We start from the raw sequence: 21,063 nt of genomic DNA, 5'->3' as shown, positions 1-21,063 counted from the left end.
CCTGCATAAGACAGCGATGTCATGAACTATGTGGATGAAGTAAAACGAATCTGATATTATTGTTTGATTGGAATCTAAAGGCACAATGTGTTCTATTCCAATTTGGTTCTCAATAAATTTTAGATATTAATATCTTTCAAAAACCTATTTTGTGTGTGTGTGTGTGTGTGTCTGTGTGCATGCAGGCACACATGTGCTGTGTGCATTGTATGTGTGTAAATGCATGTACATTTCTGATCACATATCTGCATTTGTATTCACACTATTTGGTGATTTTAAAGCTTGATGCAATCAAATACATTTTATCCAGCTGTTTGTTTGTTTTTTTTTTGTGTAGGTCGTCTTTTTCCCTTTCAAATAGATCTTTTTCAAAGGGGCTGTGCCCATGGCATTTTCAGATTGTATGAGGCCAATGGGATCAATGTCAACACACCATTACAGAAGACTCCCTGTCCCTATGTAAAATTGGGGCTAAGCCAATCAAAACTCATCTAAATCTAGGCTACTGAATATTATCAGAAAGCACAGAGATAAATGAGAGTAGAGGACAGTTGTTTAATACCTTACCATTGCCTTACAGTGGAGGCACAATGGCCCAGTGGTTAGGGCAGCGAACTCACAGTCATAGGATCGCGGTTTCGATTCCCAGACCGGGCGTTGTGAGTGTTTATTGATCAAAAACACCTAAAAGCTCCACGAGGCTCCAGCAGGGGATGGTGGCAAACCCTGCTGTACTCTTTCCCCACAACTTTCTCTCACTCTTACTTCCTGTTTCTGTTGTGCCTGTAATTCAAACGGTCAGCCTTGTCACACTGTGTCACACTGAATATCACTGAGAACTACGTTAAGGGTACACGTGTCTGTGGAGTGCTCAGCCACTTGCATGTTAATTTCCCGAGCAGGCTGTTCCATTGATCGAATCAACTGGAACCCTCAACGTCGTAAGCGACGGAGTGCCAGCAACAATTGCCTTACAACTAATGTTATTGATCAGGAAGTGTAAGAGGCAAATTTGTCAACTGAATGTAAAACTTAAATTACTACAATAATACAATAATTTTGTCTGCTGGTATCGATTTTGGTTTGTGTCATTCACAAATGGTCAAAATATTGTTGGCTTGTTATGGGCAGGATAAGAGCAACGGCAGGGAGTGTTAATTAAACTAACTTTATTACTAAGTTTATTGATTTCAGCTGGATAATATGTAAATGTTAGTCCTAGCAATATTTAAACTAAGACTAGGAAGGGAGTTTACTAAAGATCTAAAAGATTTATTTAGTCCACTATAATACTACTGTAATTCACTGCAAGTACAGAACTATGATTTGTGAGGTGCGCAATTAAATCGACCCTCAGTCCTTGACTGCTAACTCTTGGTCCCAGAAGATATCACCAATCGAGCAGAATTTTAATTCAGAAAATAAGGTAAATGCTGCAAAGCATTTAATGTGACACTACCCCCCCCCACCTGCCCCACACATTTGTATGTATGTATGTGCATATAGATAGATAGATAGATAGATAGATAGATAGATAGATAGATAGATAGATAGATAGATAAAAATAGATGGATAGATAGATAGAAATAGATGGATAGATAGATAGAAATAGATAGATAGATAGATAGATAGAAATAGAGGGATAGATAGATAGATAGATAGATAGATAGAAATAGAGGGATAGATAAAAATAGATGGATAGATAGATAGAAATAGATGGATAGATATAAATAGATAGATAGATAGATAGATAGAAATAGAGGGATAGATAGAAATAGAGGGATAGATAGAAATAGAGGGATAGATAAAAATAGAGGGATAGATAGATAGAAATAGATAGATAGATAGATAGATAGAAATAGAGGGATAGATAGAAATAGAGGGATAGAAAAAGAAGTATTGTCATAATGTGTGTGGTAGTGTGTATGGGGGTGAGGTGGTTGGGAACTAGTGTTGTTGGCAAAACCATCACCACCACCACCACCACCACCATCACCAAGAAAACCACCACCACCACCACCATCATTATTGGTATTAGTATTATTGGTGGTGTTTATGAATTTACTTGCTAATACTCACATGTGAATGTATGAATGTAGACTAGTTGGTAGACTCATTAGCACATCACACATAATGCACACACACACATAATGCACACACACACACACACACACACACACATAAATCCAGAATCTCTAATTTTGAGAGGCTTTCACATCTTAAGATACCTGCATTCGTGCAATATATTATTTGCATCTATGTTTATGAACATAAAGATATAAAAAACATGAAGAAAGCCAAACAATACAGCGCTCGTATTCTGTATTCACAAACATATACATGCACACACTTACTCACAAATATGTACATCTATATCAGCAGGCAGATATGAATGAGTAAACATGACAGGAAAAAAATAAATATACACAGGGTGAAATAACATATAACATGTATTTGTGTTCATATAACGTCGATGAATGCCGAGATGCTGCACGTGCATGAGCAGAACTAGCATAGAAGTATCAGCTGCAGAATTCGGAGTAGGTATATTTATTGATTCACAGTACAATATATATGATCTTTGCTCAAACAATGCAGGAAAGAAGTACTCAATACATGCACCATCATTCATAAGAAATAGGAGAAGCATATATAACATGAAACTTCAAGTAGCAATGCAGGAGATACCAGCCACAATAGTGTAAATATATATATGTTTATGTGTTTGCTTGTCTGTGTATGCTTATTTATATATATATATATATATATATATATATATATATATATATATATATATATATATATATATATATATACACATATATATATATGTATGTGTGTCAAAAGAGTGAAAGAGACAGAGATACACTGATACATACATGTGTGTGTGTATAGATATTTCAGGTAGGTATAGTGAGATTAACAATCTAGTGTAGAACTCAATACTTGTATGGTCCAGAACACAATGCTATATGAGTATAGAGTGGTAACAGAAACAAACAGATGACACCAGGACAAAACAAGTTATATAATGAACAACATTAGCTTACAGTTGCTTCTACTATTAGATGTGGTGAACTCTTAGTTGAATACCAGGATAACATCCTATAGCTTCATCAGAGCCAGAGCCTTGAATATGAAGTGCACTTTATTTGGGAGATTTACATTTCCAGAGCATACAGGCATTAGAAGTGAGAAAGTCTATGTTGATGGCTATGGAAATTCTACACCAACACAGAGAAAAGTAGGCAAACAAAAGCATGTACTTTGGGTAGAATTAAAAGGGAGATATATGGGTAGACACGCAACTCATTCATATACATATATATACACTTTCTTTGGATAATGGAACTGCAACTGTAACATCCAACATATATTCTTATTTTTATTCTCTTATTCCTCTTTATACTTCCTATGCCTCTCCCTTTCCAAAATAACTTCTTATACTGAACTCTACTATTTCTTTCTATTTAACTCTCTCATATTGTCTCTGATGAAGGGATATCCCTTATATCCCTGAAATAGCTGTAAGACTACCTCTCTCTTTATAAATGTCCTAGAAGTTTCGCACTGACTTGGCTCTGCTGTCTCATTTTATTTAATATACACACACACACACATATATATATGTATATATATATGTATATATATATATATATATATATATATATATATATATATATATATATACACACACACACATAGACCTGTACACAAAAGTACTTGGACAGACAATCATACCCATACAGAACAGAGACAGGGGATTTACAAATATATCTATATATAGTGACACATATATGTGTGGTTTTAAGTATGTATATCCATTGATCACTGCAGTTGTTGAAGTTCGCAGGGGAAGAACAAAAAGCTCGTAAGGTCATCAAGATTATTTAAAAGATAAAAGAAGAACTGTAGATTATTGAGGTAAGTATTGGTCATCTCAGTGCTAAGGCATTTTTGTGTTTATCTTTGGGGGGGGGGGGGGGTCCATGCATGTCACTTGAGATTTTTATACCGGAATTAAACAGAGGACCAAGTAAGGAATTAGGGGTATGTAGCTACACATGGATATATATATAAATATATTTAAATTCAATAATAGGACGAATTCTTTTACAAGAATTTATCAAGTAGCTAGCATGAAAAAACCTCATAAGGGGAAAAAATCCATCATTTATTCCCGAAATATATATTTATATTCATATAAGGGCATTACTATACAATAACGCCTCACGCCATGAGGGACTCTAAGGTCAGACTACTATAAAAAGCACATTTTTACCGAATGCAAGGAAATGCAACTCTCAAAGCCAACCCCTTAAAAACCCCTCAGTCCGTTTTTAAGGGGTTGGCTTTGAGAGTTGCATTTCCTCGCATTCGGTAAAAATGTGCTTTTTATAGTAGTCTGACCTTAGAGTCCCTCATGGCGTGAGGCGTTATTGTATAGTAATGCTCTTATATAAATATATATATATATATATATATATATATATATATATATATATAATTTATATATATATAATTTTAAATAATTATTACCTTTGATAGTTTTTATTCCCATGCTGGCCACTTGATAAAATCGGTATTTAAATATCGATCTTATCCTTATTTATATAACTTCATATATTTATTTCATCATTATATTTACTGCGGTGATATTCTGACCATATCGCACGCGGAGTTTTTAGGCGGGCAATTTTAACTGGTCGTGTGCATACGTGCATATATATGTATGTATATGTTTGTATATGTAAGTGTATCATATGTTGTATATATATATATTTTTTTTTGTATTTATGTGCTTTTCTGAGTATATTCCACTGATGAGGCAAAGCATTTCTTATGCAAAGTCAGAAATCCGGGATCTGTAATTATCCAGTAATTTTTGCTTGTTTATTTTGTCTCTTCGTCTTCTCTCCTGCTGCTATATGAACATTTATTGGGGTTTTAGAGTCAAGCTTTGACAACTATTTTCAGTGTGGTGGTATCTCTTAGATACCCTAAATTATAATTTCATATATATATATATATATATATATATATATATATATATATATATATATATATACCGGAGTAAGCACATAAATGTGCAACAAGGTGGAAAAAAGAGTACTCAAATACCAGAGGTAGAGTAATATGGTTTATTTAAAAGCAGCAGAAATATAACAAAAAACTGTTTTTTGTTATATTTCTGCTGCTTTTAAATAAAGTATATATACATATAGATATATATAAACATATATAAACATGCATACATACACATACATTTGTACATATGTGCATATATTTACTACATGTATGTATATATATATGTGTATTTATTGTGTGTGTATATATATATATATATATATATATATATATATACACATACACAAACACACATGTGTGTACATATATATTTGTGTATAGTTGTTTATGAAATAGTTCAAAGATAAAAGCAGCAATAGATACTTGCTTTTGATGGAATAGTGATAAGTAAGTTTGAATATTTGTAAAATTTGAAATCATAATGTAAAAAGTTAAAAGTAAATATTACAAGATATTTTTTATTCACATCATAACAAATGGACCCATCCACTCATGTATAAGAAAATATTTTTTTCTACTCTCGGCACAAGGACCGAAATTTTGGGGGAGGTAATTTATCAACCCCGAATGGATAAATGGCAAAGTCGAATTTGAACTCAGAATGTAAAGACAGATGAAATATTGCTAAACATTTTGCCCTGCGTGCTAATGCTTCTGCCAGCTCACTGCCTTATGTATAAGAAAATATTGACCATATTAGATTAGCCTATAGTAGCAGCCTTAGCTTTTAAATATCCAACAACGTCTTAATCTAGTAGTGCACATGAATCATGAATAAAATGATATTTTTGTGGGTAACATATATATATATATATATATATATATATATATATGTATATATGGAATAACAAAGAAAAGACAGATGATGATAAAAATACAGTAAGTCGAATATTTGCTATTATAAAATATACTATTTTTCTATAAATAACTTAGTGGCTGAGAAGGTCCAGCATTCAACTGAATAAAGTTTGTCTCAGTTTCCAGAAAGTTGACGAAACACTTTCAGGACATCTCACAATGAGAGGATAACTGAGGTGGCTGATTTCTGTTGGATAATTTTAGTGAAATTTTACAATGCATGTATGGTGAAAGATTGAACTTGTGATAATTATAGAGGCACGCACACATCGTTATAATCATCATCACAATACAATTCTGACCAGCTTATTTAATAAAGTACGTACTCATTAAATAAAGATTTAAGTGGCTGAGTACCCCAACAGGTCTCATTAATATAATTCTCAGTTTGAATCAGCATGATGCAATGTGACGAACATAAACTTTTGACTCTGAGGAATAAATCATCTACCAAACTTTCTCATAGTTTCTGGCCACTGGTTTTCCTCTTAAGGCTTATAATAGTAGAAATTATGGTAAGACACTTGCTCAACACACCAGACAGTAGGATAAAACCAAGTACATGATAATTGTGAAGCAAACTTCTTAACTATTTAACTCTGATTAGGCGCAGGAGTGGCTGTGTGGTAAGTAGCTTGCTTACCAACCACATGGTTCTGGGTTTAGTCCTACTGCGTGGCATAATGGGCAAGTGTCTTCTACTATAGCCTCGGGCTGACCAAAGCCCTGTAAGAGGATTTGGCTGGCAGAAACTGAAAGAAGTCTATCGTATACATATATGTGTGCATGTGAGTTTGTGTATGTTTGTGTGTCTGTGTTTGTCCCCTGCAACATAGCTTGACAACTGATGCTGGTGTGTTTACGCTCCTGTAACATAGTGGTTCGGCAAAAGAGACCGATGGAATAAGTACTAGGCTTACAAAGAATAAGACCTGGGGGCGATTTGCTCGACTAAAGGCGGTGCTCCACCATGGCCACAGTCAAATGACTGAAAGAAGTAAAAGAATAAAAGAAAAAGAGTATATATATGTGTGTGTGTGCATACATATGCATAATATATATATATATATATATATATATATAAATACACACATATGCATGTATACATATATACATACACATATAATACACACATACATATGCATGAACGGACACACACATATTCACATATTTATATATATATATATGTGTCCTTATTGATATTATATACATGCATATACATATATATACACACACATCTATATCCATATATTTATAAATATATGCATGCATACACATATACAAATATATATATATATATATACATATATAAATATGCATATATTTATATATGCACATATATAAAAATAAATATGCACACATATACACAAACAAATATGTGTAAATAGATGTATAAACACACACGTATTTTCTGTGATAACAATTATCTTTGTTACTTCCTGGAATCTCTTCAGTTGCCTTGCATCCTTAATTCTCACCTCGTCCTTCTTCACTCATATTTTACTTTGATCATTCCATCATCCTATGCTACCGAATTATCTCTCTCACCCTTTCCATTGAACCATTTCTTGTTTATTCACCCATACCACCATGCATCTTTCCCTTTATGAATTATGCCTCCCTCTTCCTTTCAACCCCTGCACCACTCAAGCTCTCTTGCAAACCAGCCACATGTCATCTCTCCCTTTCTCTCTAGCCTGCTACCCTTCACTCTCTAGTACTGTCAATCAGCATCCACATACACCAAATCATATGTATCATTGATTACTTCTCCACCATATTTACTATATTCTCTACCATACCCATACTGGTCTCCAATCATTGATATTTTTGATGTGTAACTAAATCTACCAGGAGTGGTGGTGTGCTGTTGATTTTCGTACCTAGAAGTTAAATGCTGCTCCACCTTCCAATAGATAACAGGTAAGAACTGTAATTTTCTGGGGACAGTGTTGTAATAAACACGTAGCCTCCCTCTCCAGTGGTATTTTCAACTTCTCAATAGAAAGGAATTTTTACATGTGGTATGTGGAAGGAATAATACATTTTTTTAAACAAGCAGATGGTATCCTATCATATCATTACATCTTTCTCCTATACACACATCTCACGATGCAATGATGATTATATTCATATATATATGTATATCTTTTAAATTTGATAACAGGAAACGTTTTGAATATGCAAATAAAGCTCTTATTCCATTATGCCGGCCACAGTCTAATGATGCTGACTGGTGAACCAGTTTTTTGGGGGTTGTATTGAGCTGTACTGATATAATGTAGGATATATATAATAACAATAATCCTTCAATGAGTGATTTATGTGTATATATATATATATATATATATATATATATATATACTACAATAGGCTTTTACTCATCAGGATGAAGAGACTAAATCACTCACTACAGATTAACTACTTGGATATGAGTTAATGCTGTCGATGATGTTGACAATAGGCTGACATTGACTTGGTGAAAAATATTAGTCTTTCCACGTACCACATGAGAACACAAAACCTGCACATAACTCTAGTATCCATCCTGTTACAACGATAAGAGATAAAAACTCCAGCGGATAGAGTAGAAGTTTGTCATAGAACTTTTCTCAGAAAAATTTACTTCTTATCAGTTTTGTTCAGACAAAACATCTGTGGTTCACTGTATTCAACTTAAAGGTACAAAAGCAAAATAACACAAACTTATACCAGATTTAGTTACACATCAGATATACATGAAATGAGTTTTCTTTCTGTGTTACCTTCATTATTATTAGTTAACTTTTAATTGAATGTATTGGATTATAAAAGCCCTAGAACCATAAACTTAATATCTTGCAGTATTTTGTTACATTCCTTTTCATTTGAAGTTCAGTTTTCACTAGATTCATCTCACCTCTGTTCCTTTAGTGTTGGTAAAATAAAGTAATTGTTGAGTACTAAAGTCACTTTAATTACCTACAGCACTTAACTAAAATTTCTAGTGTGGTGCCTGAAGTGCAATCCATTATTATTATTAAAGAAGCTAGTGAGGAAGCACAATCATTAGAACAATGGGCTCAAATTGCTCAGAGTATTTATTTTCATATCTCCATGTTTTGAGAGTTCAAATCCAGCATTTGGTACTTTGGGAGTTGATTAACTAAGGTACCAGTCAAGTACTGGGATTGATGTAATTGACTAACCTGCTCCCCACAAAATTCAGGCGTTGTGCCAAGATTAAAAACAATTATTTTTATCAATATTATTATTATTATTATTATTATTATTAACCTGGGCAAAATGCTTAACGGCATTTATTCTGTTTTAAACTTTGAGTTCAAATTCTGCTGACATTGACTTTGCCTTTCATCCTTCCAGGGTTGGTAAAATAAGTACCAGCGGAAAACTGGGGGTCGATGTAATTGACTTACACCCTCTCCCAAAATTGTTGGCCTCATGCCAAACTCTGAAACCATTATTTTGGTTGTTGTTATTAAAACAATGTTAGTGAAAGGGCAGTAGAGCATAAAATTTAAATATCAATTGGTACTTAGCTCATTCTCAATAATTCTAACCTCCCCACAATAACTCTATTTCCTATACACTGGGCTGATTAGTGGCTTTTTTACTTATCTATAAAATTCATAGTCAATATTAGTTGGCTTGGTAACAGAAATACTTATGTACAGGTCTAAAAGATTTACATAACTATGTTTTACCTATTCTGAGTTCAAATCCCACAAAGGTAAACTCTGAAGTTCCTCTCTTTGGGACTAGTACATATATCAAGTGTATGTTCGGGATGAACTCAACTGAATATATTGTTTAACTCTTTAACTTTCAGATTGCTCTGTCAAATATAATGCTTATTTAATCTCATTGATATGAATTTCTCATGCATTACCTTGTAGCTTCGAGATTTCAATATTGCCCACAGGGGCTAAACATAGAGGGGACAAACAAGGACAGACAAAGGGATTAAGTCGATTACATCGATCCTAGAGTATAACTGGCATTTATTTAATCGACCTCGAAAAGATGAAAGGCAAAGTTGATCTTGGTGGAATTTGAACTTAGACCGTAACACCAGACGAAATATCGCTGAGCATTTTGTCCAGCGTGCTAATGGTTCTGCCAGCTCACCACCCTATTTTTAGAATAATATTGTAGGGTAAGTGTGAGAGGCCAGATCTGGTCAGTTTAAAGATAAAGCAGGTAGAATTTTTTGGCTGGATGGCCGGTTTAAATGCTAAAGGGTTCATTTTAAATGTGTGGCTTTATGAAAATGAAACAGAGTGGCAGAATAATAGAAAAATGTCTTGTAATATTTAGTCATGGAATTTTGAAGTCAGGGTTCAAATTCTGTCAGTGTGGACTTTGGCTTTCATCTTTCTTGGTGCTGATGAAATAAAATATCACAACTCTTGGGTGGGGGTGGGTGGTAGGGCAATATAATTCACTGTAACTTCCTTCCATCATCAAAAACATGAATTTGTACCAATTTCAAAAATCAGCGTAACATGAAAAGAAGACTAAGCGCCTGGAAGTATCTAGTTCTGAAGAGCTAAGTTCAAATTGTCTTGAATTTTCATAATTAACTTTGTTATCTCTGGGATAACTCTGCTATTCCTCTCTCTAGAGTTGTTATTTAACCAAATGACAGCCTTCATTAAACATGCCTATAGTTAAGTATTATTGTATATTAAGACTTCATTGTCCAATGGGCTCTTTTTTAATGACAGTGCACTTTAATAACGAGAAGATTTGGCTGTTATTTCTAACAGTTCAACCACAGATACACATCGTATACAAGATGCAATACAAGTGTGTTATACATTATACCTCTAAATATTTTGAGATCCTCTACAACTGCAAAGAAAAGTAATTAATGTTAATGGCATATGCTGGATATTTTACATTTCCTGTTCATCTGGTTATAATTTTATTTAATGGGACTTTTTGAAAATTGATGAACAGAAGGACAGTTAGAATCATATTGGCTGAAAGCTCTCTAATGACGCATATCAATGTAAAAAGTTATACACATAGAGAAAATATACACAGTTGCAAAACACAAACACACTTTTATAAATATACACAAAGTGGATCAGAAAAACGAAACTAGAACGAATAAGCTGAAAAGAAAAAAAATTCTTGGAAGTTTATCTCTGTTTACACATTAGCTCTCAAATGAAACATGATGTTAAAAAGAAAATTCTCCTGCTTAACTTAGAAACTTAATATACAAGATGGAAAAATTGCTTGAAAAACATATACCATAAAAATACATTTAAACAGCAGACTAAAAAAAGAAAAAATATACACAAATCCATTTAAAAATTTCTCATAACAAAAAGATAAAAATGCAATCGAAGAAACCCTTCTTAATTTCTTAAAATTTACTTATTTTATTAATTCACTCAATTATTCAGTCATTGACTTTTTTTTTAAGTATTTGAAAACTAAATACAAAGTTCCAAAACTATTCTGCTCAGATTTTGATTTAAATAGTATTAATTACAAACAAACTTATAATCTCATATCTGTTGCTTTGAGTGGATTGATGGTTAGTTGTTATATGAAATGCACGTGGGTGCTGGATTGCATTGCATCTCTTTCTTATATATAAATATATTCATATCATCTTTCAGTGCATGGGACTTGCAGTCTCCTTACACTCTTCCCTGATAACTGTTAGACTGGCATAGAAAGTGATCAGCTGATGTATATAATCACAAACTCAAGAACTTCCCAAGACCATCACTGTGGGTTCTTACCCTTTTTTAAAAATTTTGTTTCTAATAATACCCACAAAGAGCCCTGATTCTCTGGTGACAATGAAGGTGAGATTTGAATTCAAAAAACACCAAGCTGAAACAACAGCTACGACAAGGCAACTTCCTGGCGCCTTACCATTCCACTGATCTACAGCATGCTACACTTTTTTTTCAACTTCTTGAAATGAAGAACGAGGAAGGTTAATCTCAGAAAGGAGGGACTACCGAGGACCAAAACAAATCCAGCAATGCATCCTGGTCAATGCAGTAATGGAACAACAAATTCACTACCATACTATACACACAGAAACACATGTTCAAACACACACACGCACATACATACATATCTCTAACTGTATACAAAAACATTTAGGTAAAAAAATCACTTAAAATTTATAACAATCTTTGTTGAGTTTGACAAAATTAAGGCCACTTTTTCTCACAACTAAAAGTTTCCTTTTTTGAGCTTTTCATATCTACTTTTCACTTACCAGAATAAGAATCTGACACTAGCCAACAAATGAGGGGAGTTTTACTTTTGAAAATTATGCTAAGATTCTATTTCTTACCACTTTGTCATATATATTTCATAAATGTATTTTTTGTGAATACATACATACATAGATATTTATATTTATATATATATATATATATATATATATAGAAATGTATATATAGAAATACACACACACACACACACATATATACATACATATGTATATGTGTTTATATAAAATATATATATATATATATATATATAAAGTCTGTCATACCGGCCATGACGAAGGGAAATAGCCCTGAAACTCGAGTCGCATTTATATATTTATATTTATATATTTATATATTTGATCCTTTATATTGAACACTCAATATTTCATCTACATTCAATACTTTCTTTCATGGTGCCATCCATTTTTATTTTATTTTATTTTATATTATATATTGTATATTATATTATATATTGTATATTCCATATTCTATACCCCACATTGGTTCTGCAGGAATATAAATAAAACATAAAAAACAGACAGTGTTGGAACTCTTTTAAACAAAATAATATATATATAAGCAATGTTAATTCTCTAAATGAAGTATTAACAGTAACTGCACGATAAAGTGTAGTATATTGCCACTTAAGTGTGGCTGACCCCTAGGGGTGATATATATATATATATATAGGATACCCATGGTTAAATAGGCCCTAAAATACTTTGCCAAAAGTATGGAGCCTTTTACTCTATCACATTGGCTTAAAAATTATCCAAATAAATGTGTGTGTGTGTGTGTGTGTGTGTGTAGTTACATGCACATATGTAAAAAGTAAAGATTCCCTTTGGTCATGAATGACCATAGGGATTGCCCCTAGAAAGTTCCCCTCCAAGGCACACATCCAAGCAAGGTTGTTTGTGGAAGACCAGCAGTCGCCCATGCATACCAGCCTCCTCTCTCCACACCACCAATGTTATCCAAAGGAAAGGGAAAGGTTGATACAGCTTGGCACCAGTGACATTGCAACTCATTTCTACAGATGAGTGAACTGGAGCAATGTGAAATAAAGTGTCTTGCTCAAGAATACAACACACAGCCCAGTCCAGGAATCAAACTCACTACCCTATGATTGTGAGCCCGATGCTCTAACCACTGAGCCATAAGTATATATATGCATGAGTATTTGTGTGCACATTTATATAAATACATATATACGCATGCATATGGATGACTATATATATGAATGTGTGCGTTTTGCCCTACAAGTGTTTGACATGTCTCAGTGTGTTTACATCCTCATCACTTAGTGGTTTGACTACAGAGTCTGGTAATATAAGCTCCTGGCTCTAAAAAAATTAATTGCAGGGTTCAATTCATTAAATTAGAACTCCTCAAGGCAGTGACCCAGCATGATTGCAGTCTGATTACTAAAACAAGTAAGAGATATATATACATATATACATATATATATATATATAGGCACTGGTGTAGCAGTATGGTAAGAGGCCTGCTTTCTAACCAAATGATTCCGGGTTCAGTCCCACTGTGTGGTACCTTGTGTAAGTAGCTTCTACTACAGCATCGAGCCAACCAAAGCCTTCTGCGTGAATTTGGTAGATGGAAACTGAAAGAAGCCCATCACACAAATGTTAATAAATTATGCATATGTGTGTGTGTGTGTGTGTGTGTGTGTGTATGTGTGTGTGTGGTGTTGCCTCCCCACCCCCACTGCTTGACAACCAAAAGTGACAGATTTACTAAGCAAAAATTATAAGTACTATTGTTGATTCATTCAACTAAAGAATTTTCAAGGCAGTGCCCCAGCATGGCCGCAGTCTAATGACTGAAACAAAAGGTAAAAGATATATATATATACACACATATATACTTTATTTAAAAGCTTTTCTTATATTTCTGCTGCTTTTAAATAAAGCATATTACTCTACCTCTGGTATTTGAGTACTCTTTTTTCCACTTTGTTTCACATGTGCTTATTCCGGTACACACACACACACACACACACACACACACACACACACACACACATATATATATATATGAGGGAGATAGACAGATGTGGATATACATATATATGCCTACAGATGCATACAGACGTATATACACATAGATACACACACTTATATATGAAAACATGTACATGCATATACATATGTGTACAGATGTATATGCATATATGTACAGATATTCACAGATACATATACACATATATATATACACATACTTAAATGTATACATATATATATATATATATATATATATATATATATATATATATATTATTCATATAGACATATGCACATAAAAACAGAGATATAAATGTACACACACACACGTGCAAATATAGGTATATACATTTATATATACTCACACTGAAATACATATATACATACATGCTTACCTTTATGCATTTACATTCTTTCACATGGATGTGTATATATATATATATGTATACATACACTAAGCTGCACATAATAAATACATACACACACACATGCATATATATGTAGATGTGGCTGTGTGGTAATAATTTTGCTTCTCAACCTCAAGGCTTCAAGTTCAGTCTTTCTCCGTGGCACCCTGTCAGGTGCATGTGAGTGTGTGTGCGAGTGACTGTGTGTGTGTGTGTGTGTGACTGTGTATGTTTGTCTTTGTGTTTCTGCTCTCTACTGCTTGGCAACCATTGTCGGTTTGTTTTTTCCCCTATAACTTAACAGTTCAGCAAAAGCTGATTTGTTCTGCTAAACTCTTTAGGGCGGTGCCCCAGCATGGCCACACTCCTGTGACTGAAACAAATAAAAGATAAAAGAAGATACATACATTCACATGCCTATATAAACATATGTTGATTCATACATACATACATATATATATATATATAGGTGTAGGAGTGGCTGTGTTCTAAGTAGCTTGCTTCCCAACCACACTGTTCTGGGTTAAGTCCCACTGTGTAGCACCTTGAGCATGAGTTTTCTACTATAGCCTTGGGCCAACCAAAGCCTTGTGAGTGAATTTGATAGATGGAAACTGAAGGAAGCCTGTCATATATATATATATATATATATATATATATATATATATATATATATATATATATATATATATATATATATATCTGTATGTGTGCCTGTGTTTGTCCCCAGCACCATCGTTTGACAACTGATGTTGGTGTGTTTACGTCCCCCATAACTTAGCCCTTCAGCAAAAGAGACTGATAGCCTAAGTACTTACAAAGAATAAGTCCTGGGCTTGATTTGTTCAACCAAGGCAGTGGTCCAGTATGGCCACAGTCAAAATGACGGAAACAAGTAAAAGAGTAAATGAATAAAGGAATATATATGTATATATATATATATATATATATATATATATATATATATATATATATATATAAGGCATGGCTGTGCGATAGGAAGCTTGCTTCCCAATCACATCGTCCGGGGTTCAGTCCCACTAGATGCCACCATGGGCCAGTGTCTTCTATTATAGCTTTGGGCAGATCAAAGCTTTGTTGTGGTTTTGGTACACAGAAACTGAAAAAGCCTGTCATATATATATATATATATATATAGGAGAATTTACGAATATATATATAGACACACACATACACACACACACACATATGTATGCATATTAATGAGTGTGTGTCTCTGTTCCTCCCTACCATTGCTTGACAACCGATGTTGATCTGTTTATGTCCCCCATAACTTAGCTGTTTGGCTAAACAGACTGATAGAATAAGTTCTCAGCTTACAAAGGACAAATCCTGGGGGTCGATTTCTGTGACTAAATCCCTTTAAGGTGGTGCTCCAGCATGGCCACAGACAAATGACTGAAACATGTGAAAGTATAAAAGTATAAAAGAATATATATGTATATATATACCCACACACAGGTATGCATGTATGAATATACAGACAAACGTATATATTTATTCAGATACACTTATATACACTCATACACCTGTATATATACACACAGACAGGCTTCTATAATTATTTTCATAGTTGGCTATTCATGTTGAGAAAATTGAGAATGCCTCTGTTTTCCGTAAATCTTGCTGCCTATAGTGACAAAAATGAGAACGCATATATTGGTCATACCTATAGTAATTGAATTATTTGTTTCACACAGACATTGATGGGTAGACGTGCATACATCAGTAGACCGGCAGAAATACATAGTAAAAATATAGACATCTAGCATTTAGTTATACAGAAGAATAATTAGATAAATAAATAGATAACAATTTTGTAATTAATGTGCTACTATCAGATTAATCAACTCAAAAGAACTTTTCTACATTGAAAATACATTAAGCATGCTGAACATCATATTTCTTGCAGTAGTTGAGGAATTTCTTCTCATTCTGAAATACATCATGTATATATCATTGATACAAAAATTAATACACGCAGTGTCTTGCAGCAGACTGTCTATCTATTCCTTTTATCATTGTCTTTACATGACACCCTTAAAATATAAATAACAGTATACACAAAGTTTAAAACTTTTCTGTATTATATTACAAAGTTTGAACTTTCAGATAGAACAATATATACATATGTACACACATGCACACACACACACACACACACACACACACACACACACACACACACAGACACATGCACATACATATATGTATAGAGAGAGAGAGAAAGAAAGAGGGAAGAGAGGGTGAGAATGAGAATCTGGTTGGTGTAATTTGTAGCAGGATCACTAAGCAAGTGAGAGAGAGATGTAAGGTTCAATTTCTTACGTGGGTGAATCAGTTTTTCCCTTCTGTCTCATCCCACACATGTAGACATCTTATATATTTCTGCATAATTCATTCTTAAATATCTTAACCATCTCTATTGTATGTTATCATTTATGCGAAGTAGTGGTGAGTAGTTGGCTACCTGTTTCTCGCAACTGGTTTGACACCAAGTTGAACATCATCTAACCTCCACATTGGGGAGGTTTTGGTCCTTCCCTGCCGGGGTTACTTTAAAAGCCTTCAACATTTCATAGAGGTACAAATCCCACAGGTTGTGGGACATTTTTATTCCATTTCACATCCATGCTTTCATTTACGTATGCTAACATTTTATTTACACACAAATAATTAAATACACAAAGAGACATGTTCATGTGGGTGTATGCGTCTATACGTATATAAAAATCACACATATATATATATATATATATATATATATATATATATATATGTGTGTGTGTGTGTGTGTGTGTGTGTATATATGTATATATATATATATGTGTGTCTGTGTGTGTGTATATAAATACGGACACATACAAACATATTTAGATATTTCTAAATATCTACATACATACACACACAACTTTTATATGCTTTCCCAGATGTGTACACAAATAAACTTTACCATGTACTACATGGTTGAAATACCCTTCTTTTCTCCCAATCCTAGTCTTTCTAGGCTATCAAACCGGTCACATTTCATCCCTAATTTCTCCTGCTGCTGGCTTACATCAATCGCTTATCCTCTGTCGTTACACATATGTCTAACGTAACATAGCGTATGCTTTGACCTGCATGCAGTATTATTAATAGAGAGGCACAGAGACGAATCATAGCAAAATGAACTTACCTTTTTTACAAAAACACACGATAATCCAGTCTAGAAGACAGCATTTGTATTTTAGTTGAAGTTTCTCAATATATGTGAGATTCGGGTCTATTTCTTGAGTAGTTTCACTTTCTGTAATAGATCCATTTTTTATGGATACAATTGTTCGGGTGGTAGGGGTGGCTATAGTCAAATTTTTATCTGTATTTACTACCTTCTTAGTATTCTCCATGATTGTGTTGTTATGACAACGGCAACAACAACAACAACAACAACTACAACAACAGCACCACTCTCAAGAAATGAAATACAAACAAATTAAAGAGGAATTTGATGCTAACAAGAAAGGTGGTGGGTCTGTTTACTTCTTAGCAAACAACAGCAACAATCACAACAACAACAACAACAACACCGAATGCAATGACAGTAGCAGTAACAACAAAAATGATTACGAATCCTTTTTTTTTTGCCTTTTTCTTTTCTTTTTTTAAATGTCTTTCTTCCGTTTTTTTTTTCTCCCCACTTATTTTTTTTTTTTTGCTTCCCTTTTAATCAAACTTTCTTTACCATCTTCTTCAACCTAGGAATTTCATTGTTTATAAATAATGATAATAATAGTAGTAGTAATAATAATAATGATGATAATAATAATAATAATAAATAATAATGAATAATAATAATAATAATAATAATGAGATGATGTTATTGATAAGAAACCCCCCCTGAAGGTGTATAGTATTGTTGCAGATGTATGCGACTGTCGACCAAAGCAACTGGTCGAAATATCTCAGGTGTGAGTGACATTAGCCAATATATCTTGGGGTTGTTAATATTAGGTATCTCAGATGGCTGATATTGTCCCCCGTCACATCAGCAGGTTGTCCAGTTTCCCTTCCTTTTTCTTTTCTTTTTTTTCTTTGCGTTCATGCATCGGGTTTTTTGTTTGATTAATTATTTACTAACCAATACAGAATGATTGCTAATTATATATTTCTGCTAATGTATAAGTGTATATGTATTTATACATGTATATCTATGTATACCTATATATTTATACCTGTATATATATATGACTATACATTCTTCCCCTCGTTAAAGGTATCACTGGTTTTTACCTTACATTTTGACATCATGCTTGTTTTGTATTCTTTTCTAATTTGCTAGCATTTAAAATGTTTTTTGTTTTTTCATTTTGGTGAGTGTGCACATGTGTGTGTGTATGTGTGCAAGCGTGATGTACAAGACTTGTAGTAGTAAAAAATAGAGGTGGTAGTGCTGGGTTTTCTGGGGGTTTTTTTCTCCCTTTTTCTTTTGTCAGTTTGTCTTTTCCCTGCACATTCCCACACACACTTTTACGTGTAATTCATTTTCTTCTATGGATAACTTCATGAAGAGTTTAGTTTTGGTTGTTTTGGTTCAAGTGTCATTCACTTTTCTTTCCTGTAAGTTTTACTTACACATGTATACATAAAATTATGAATGTACATACATATATATATATATATATATATATATATATGCACACTTTTTTTTATCTTTGTACTGGAATTAATTATGCAAATTAAAAGAATGATCAAAAGCTAATTATAATAATAATATAATAATAATAATTATTATTATTGTTATAATATAAATAATATGAATGGTTGCAATGAGGAAAAGAGTTGGAGGAATTGGGGTGTGGATGAAAGTGAAGGTATGAGGAGATAAAGTTATGTGAGAGGCAGCAGTTGAAGTTGGAGTGAAATGTATTGGGACCCAAAGATGAAGACGTGTGTGAACGGCGATAACTTCTGGGATAGTAAGAAAAAATTAAAAGAACAAAAGAAATAAAAAAACAGAAAGAAATTTCAAACCATAATAATAATAATAATAATAATAATAATAATAATAATAATAAGGAATAAATTAAAATTGATCTGGATAATGAATAGTTGCGAAAAGAAGTGTGTTTTTTTTTTTGCTTTAAAGAATAAAGAAAAAGTGAAGAATGAAACAAAACACAGAAAACGAAAAACAAACAAAAACAATAAATAACTTATCCAAATCTATTTACTAAAGTTAAAATCGAATATTGCGAAATTTTTATCTAAGTTCAGTGAAATATGTTGTCTTTGTATTTCTGAATTTCTGAATATACTTGAATATTTTATGTAATGGTATGTGCCTTTGTATGTGTGTGTGTGAGTTTTTATTCATCTGTTTCCTCTCCTTCTTTCTCTTCTGGCTGTTACTCATTCATTTGTTTGTTTGTTTGTTTTTCTTTTTGCTGTTGTTTTCTCACCTTCCCCAGGTTATTGTTTGGTGATGATGGTGATGGTAGTAGTGTTGACAATTTTAGATCTTCTTGGTGCTGTATGTGTGAAGCACCTTCCCTCTTTTAAAGATCAATGCAGCATGCTGAATGAGGGAAGGGGGTGGAATAATTGGGTCACATGACCACAAGAAAGGAAAAAAAAGCACTAATTAGAAAATTCAAAACAAAATCTTATGTTACTAGTGTTGAAAGAATGCGAGCTGAAGTTAATATAAAAAGTTAGGAAAAACAAGTGTAGTCTTATAAATAAACGTGTATTTCTACTTTCGCTTTCACTTTATATGTATAAATGTAAATAAATATTTATATACATTTATCTAATAAGAACTATACTGGAACGAATACACCTTGGTGTGAATCTAATGACAAGTGAGGCAAAATGAAGAGTTATAAGGAAATAAAATGGATAAAAATTTGACAGATAGATAGACAGGCAGAGAGGGATGGATAGAGAGAGAGAAAGAGAGAGATGGATTTTTGGATGGATTGACAGAAACAGTAGATTGAGAGAATATGAGCAAAACAGAGTGAGAGAGAGAGAAGGATGCGGAAAAGTAGTAACTTGGATGAGAATAAAAGATGACAAAAGGATGAGGTGAAAAAATGAGAGGATGAAGCAGGTAATAGTGTAATGCAAGTAAAAACTTGAGAAAGATTGAGAGAAAGAGAGAGAAGGTTGAAAAGAAGAAAGAAGAAGAGTAGGAGAAAGTGTGAGAACCTAAGAAGGTAGAAAAGAGAAAAAGAGAAACAAATTAAAACTTAAATGAAAAAAAAACTATAAATGATTTACTAAATAAAAATTACAAATCAAAAATAACAAACTGAACTGAAATTTGTCAAAGTAAAATTAGTGAAAAGAAAGGAGCCACAAACAAACAAACACCTGAAGGAACAAAGAACAAATGATAAGAAAAGAAGAAAACAATTTAAAAATGACAAA

At 33.1% G+C, this 21,063-nt stretch overlaps 1 long non-coding RNA gene across 4 annotated transcripts in view; it reads right to left on the bottom strand.

Annotated features, from left to right (window-relative positions):
* Positions 1 to 21,063, bottom strand: part of LOC149132055 (uncharacterized) — a 547,197-nt gene that overhangs the window by 523,593 nt on the left and 2,541 nt on the right. For all 4 annotated transcript variants that reach the window (XR_016245024.1, XR_016245021.1, XR_016245022.1 and 1 more), the window contains exon 1: positions 17,828 to 21,063. This exon is cut by the window's right edge. This is a non-coding gene — a long non-coding RNA (uncharacterized LOC149132055). The remainder of the gene's footprint in view (positions 1 to 17,827) is intronic.

This window comes from Octopus bimaculoides, chromosome 18, assembly GCF_046866305.1.
Source record: "Octopus bimaculoides isolate indiv1 chromosome 18, ASM4686630v1, whole genome shotgun sequence".
Lineage (NCBI taxonomy): Eukaryota > Metazoa > Mollusca > Cephalopoda > Octopoda > Octopodidae > Octopus > Octopus bimaculoides.
This window is presented reverse-complemented; position numbering and strand designations above follow the sequence as displayed.